This window comes from Aedes albopictus, chromosome 2 (genome assembly GCF_035046485.1).
Source record: "Aedes albopictus strain Foshan chromosome 2, AalbF5, whole genome shotgun sequence".
Classification (NCBI taxonomy): domain Eukaryota; kingdom Metazoa; phylum Arthropoda; class Insecta; order Diptera; family Culicidae; genus Aedes; species Aedes albopictus.
This window is the reverse complement of record NC_085137.1, coordinates 410,962,095-410,967,613: the sequence shown is the minus strand read 5'-3', so window position 1 is coordinate 410,967,613 and position 5,519 is coordinate 410,962,095.

Genomic DNA, 5,519 nt, shown 5'->3' with positions numbered 1-5,519 from the left:
TCACTATTGCTGAACTACCAAGCTTTCAGTCTGTCGCTTTTAATTGTCCGAATCATAACTCATGAGGAATCATTTTCGCTGATCCTGGAAAAGACCGTTTATAAAACGGAGGATTTTGGCAAGAAAATTGCATGAGTTCATCACGCAATGCGATTTTACCCATACTGAATGCACCTGTTTGCTGTCGTGGATGAGATTCCTGGTGCTGCCACCACGACAGCCGAGAGTCATCGCTGAGTTTGTGTGCTGCTGCCTAGCTGGGAGGTGGAATCTCCACTTTCCTTGACTGATCCATGGAAAATGACGAAAGGTAACAGAGGAAACAGCTGTGATTCCCCTAAATTAGCAAATGAAGCTCCTCCCATTCGGCGGGCTTTCCAGTTTATTCCGTTTGCATGACCCGCCCACATTGTGTCAGACGCTTCAAACTACTGCAACCGTTCTTTGAGACAATTTCGAATCGAACGGATAAACTAATTGAAGTATTGAATAGTTAAGATCATTTTAATTCGATAAATATTAGAATGAAACAATGTTCCAGACACAATTGTCCGAATAAGATAAAGCGTTACTAAATTTCGTGTAGAAAAATTAGTGATCGATTTTGCTGTTGCTGAGCCACCACGCATTCAACCATTTACTTTTCGAATGCACAGATCGATGGAATATATCGTCGGTTTCCTGCAATAGGGGCACAACACAAAATTTGTCATTTTTGAGATTTTGATGGCAAATGATGAAAAACTATGTAAAATTTCATCTCACAAAGACCCGTTCTAAAATTCGTTGTGAAACGCGAGATTTGGGCATTTTCACCAATTTTCCGCAGTAAGGGCACAACTCAAAATCAGTCAACTTTTTCAATAGCCGTTGAAAAATAGTTGTCAAAAATTTATGAAACAGATAGTCCTTCAGCCCCTTTCAATGATACAACAATCAAAATTTGTTTACTTTTGTCAAATGATGAGAAAAATAATTGGATTTGCAGGAGGTGCTTCATGATTGCCAATTTTCAAATGCTCATTCTGAAAATTCACATTTTTTGAGTTGTGCCCCTATTGCAGGAAACCGACGATATCCGAAAATTATCCGATTTATAACTCTTAAGGAATAATTTTCTCTGGTCCTGAAAAGGTCCGTTCAAATAACGGTTGATTTTAGAAAGACAATTGAAAATTATCCGCACTGAATGCGGGAAGCCATCGAAAACTGCCGCCGCCTGCTGCCGTGAATGAGATTCCTGGTTCTATCAGATAAATAGTCGAGAGTCGTCGCTGGGTTGGTGCGCAGCTACCCAGCTGCGGAGGTAACTTCCATTGCCGGGCCCACCGCAGCCGTGATCAGTGGATGAGATTCCTGGTGCTATCACTCGTCGCAGTTGACGTGCTGCTGCGCAGCCGTGGACGTGATATCCACCTCCACCCTCCCTGACTGATCCAACGAAAATGACGAAAGAAATCAGAGGGAACAGCTTTTATGCCCCTAGATTAGCAGATGAAACTCCTCCCATTCGGCTGGCTTTCCAGTTCATTTCGATTGCATGACCCGACCCGCATGCTTCGGATGCTTCAAACGATTTTCAACCAAGAAATGAGAGAAATTGTCATCTAACAAATAAAGTAACCAAAATATAAAAAGATTTAGATCATTTTAATGCTAGAATTAAACAAGGGATCGTCCTTAAATTACGGCACACAAAAATTAGTCATTTTCAACCCCTCCTCATCCCTATGTCACACTTTTTGTGTGGGCCTCTGAATTTTTTGCATGGGTCGTCACACTTTGCTGACCCCCCCGCCTCCCATCCTTTAAACGTGACGTAATTTCTAGACGCTCCCCAATGTTTCACGAAAAATTGTTCTGATAGGACAATCTGTTGCTAAATTCTGGGTGAAACGAATAGTGGCCGGAATTCAATCTTTCATTTTTCGATTGAACCACACATTTCTCGATTGATGGAATGAAATTATCTGATTTACAACTCCTGAGGAATTTTTATCGGTGGTCCTGAAAAGGACCGTTTGATTATTTGACGATTTTAAGAACGAAATGGCATGAAAACATCATGTCACGCAATGCATGTTGGTTTTCTCCTTGCTAAATACAGGATGCCACTGAAAACTGGCACGCCGCTTTCTGCCATGGATGCGGCTGGGTTGATGTGCCACTGCTCACATCCACCCTGCCTGACTGATCCAACGAAAATGACGAAAGAAATCAGAGGGAACAGCTTTTATGTCCCTAGATTGGCAGATGAAGCTCCTCCCATTCGGCTGGTTTTCCAGTTTATTTCATTTGCATGTCCCGCCCCGCATGCAACAGACGCTTGAATCGGTTAATCAACCGAGAAATGAGAAATTTTCATTTAACGAATAAAGTAATCAAAATATTGGAAGATTTAGATAACTTTAATTCGAAAAATGGTTAAATTAAACAATGTTTCACGAAAAATGCTCTGGATAGGATAAAGCGTTGCTAAATTCCTGGTGGAATCATTAGTGGCCGGCATCATTATTGTTGCGGGGCCACCAAGCATACAATTTTTCACTTTTCGGTTGCACCACACTTTTACCGAGCGATGGAATGAAATAATTATCTGATTCACAACTCTTGAGGAATAATTTTCTATGGTCCTGAAAAGAACCGTTTGAATATTGAACGATTTCAGACAGAAAATAGACATGAATTAATCATGCCACGCAATGCGTTTTTAAATTTCTCCGTGCTGAATGCTGAACGCCGTCGAAAATTGGCCCGCCGCTTGCTGCCGTGAGTGCGATTCCGGATTTTGCTGCTGCCTCTGCCACCACCGTCGATCAATCCGATGTTCAAACACTTCCTTGGTCTGCCGTGTTAGACGGTTAGAAGGTGAATGCGCAACAGCACCCTTGCCGAAAACCACCGCCACCGAGCCGACACGGCCGTCAAAGAAGAATGACGAAAACGCAAACGAAGAAAGTGGGCAGCTCTCGTTCGATGCGTTCACCTCGAGACGACAAAGACAAATGAGGGAAGATGCGAAGAAGCAGTAGCTTTTATATTCGACGAGAGCATCCAAAATGTGCTCGATCGTGATTGGCTGGAATAAACATGGGTTCACTTTTTCAAATTTTTCAATAGTTTGTTATTGAAAATCAGCAAATGTTAATATTGTACATAATTGGTGTAAAGATTTCCAATCGATTGGAGCCAAAATTTTGAAAATTCAACGAGAAATGGCTGAGTTATTAACGCTCAAAATCTCCACTTCAAACGTAACGCGGCCGATTTCTGAAAATTTAGAATGACACCCGGTATAGAAAAGAGAGACGTAGTCCTACGTCAAAAATGTTCTTAGAACAACGTGGACAAAAAAAAACTCCCAGATTGCATCTGAAGATCATCAGAAATCACAAGAACGTCGAAAACAATGCGCCTGAGGCTTGGCCTAGGCCATCCAACTAGAAGATTTAATTTCTATTATTTGAATTTGAGTACCTGAAAATTATAATAAAGCTTTTTTTCACGAAAGTCATTGTCATTGTTTTAAAAATCTTAAAAATCTTTTTTATTGCAAAAATCTTTGATCTGTGATCACAGATATCTGTAGGCGAAAATGGGAAAAAAATCTGTGTAATTCTAGGTAAATCTGTGTATGTGGCATCACTGCTTGTAAGTATAGTGAATCTCCAATGGAAAGTTATTGGAAATTTTGCACTGTATCGTATTATAAATTGTATATGGTTTTCAAGTGGATTTTACTGCTGTCGAAAGTATGCAAAATAGAAGCACGTAGTTGTCAGCCATCACTAACGAACCATGCATGAGTGTGATGATGGCAATATGTTCTGTGCATTCAGATGTTTCCTTTTTATCAAGGGAACCATTTGGTGGTCTCCGATGGCACGGGGATGAACCAAATTTTTGAATTTACCTTGCAGAACTAGTAAAATTATACTAAAAAATATTTTAAATTCATATAATTTGGCAGTGAAAAATTTCACTTAAATTTTATTGGATTTTTTCAGTAGAATATTTTCACTTACTAATCATTCAAGTTTCAAATGTTAAGTTAGATGGAAAAAATCTACTTAAGATTTCCAGTAGAATTTAAGTGAATTTTTCGCTCAGTGAGCTAAGCCCAGTGATGCCACATACACAGATTTACCTTGAATTGCACAGATTTTTTTCCCGCTTTTGCCTACAGATATCTGTGATCACAGATCGAAGATTTTTGAAATAAAAAAAACTTTAAGATTTTTGAAACAATGACACAATGACTTTTTTATTCTCACTTTTTGTCAATCGGTTTTTATGGTGATGATGAACACAATTTCGTTATATATCTTTCACTGACTGGGTCTTGTGCCGTGTCGATGTGACAAATCTGTCTGCCCAAAATACCTGAAACACCTTAACCACTTTCAAAAACGTATAGAAAAAGTAAACAACCCATTACATATAGCTGTAAAAAAGAGTTTGGTGTTCATCTAAAATTTAACGAACGCGGTAGTCAAATTTAAATAAGTTGAATATAAATTAAACCTTCTACACTGAACGGAAACCCCCGCCCAAGATCGACTGAGAGGCGATACGATCGCGCCCCTTAACGACATTCGGTCGAAAACCGTATGCACGCTAACTCACACCGACACCGCGGCTGTGCTGGTCGCTCTCAAAATGACCCTCTTTACATGCCGCACATTATATGTGTTGCATGGGCCTTACACATCGCTGTGCTGGGGGGTGAAGGTTTCGCCATGTGTGGAAAACACACATTCTGTGGAACGCCTGGAATATGGAATCCGCTCCCATATTAGGTTTTGTTTTGGGAAGTTGAAAAAAAAAACATGCAATTTTCATGATTTTCAGAGATTTTTTGCATCGAATAGCTGAAGCAGTTGGAAATGCGTCAAAAACATTTCCATTTCCATCTGCTTTCCAGCTCTTCGATGGAAAAAATCTCGAAAACCCTCCTCATGTTTACACTTGTCAAACTGTTTGACTGCGGCTCGGGAGACGATTGACTGTTCCGTTTCCACCGAGCCGCACAAAAATGAGTATGTGGCCGGGAACACATGGAATGTGTGTGGCGCGCACACATTTTAAACACATTCGGTCATTTGTGCATGTGTTGCAGCGCTCTGTGCGTTGCCAACACAGCCGATGAGCGAGAAAAAAATCACGGAGAAAAAATAATAGTAAACACAAACAATATTTAGTTTGATTCAACCGGAATACCACATTGAATTTGGCACAAACAATAAATTAGTTGAATTCAACTACTGCCGTTTGTTAAAACAAACTATAATGTTAGTATTTACTCAGGCATCAAATTCAACAAATGTTTAGTTTGATTTAACCATCCTGTCGGTTATTCGCTTTTGACAGTTACCAAAACAAACCAAATGGTAGTAAATTCTACCAATGTTCGTCGTTTGAATAAACTAATATTTAGTTTGAAGCAAACAATAAATACCGTTCAAATCAACCAACGTGTTTGTTGAAATCAAATGTAGCTTTACACCTGTTACCTCCCC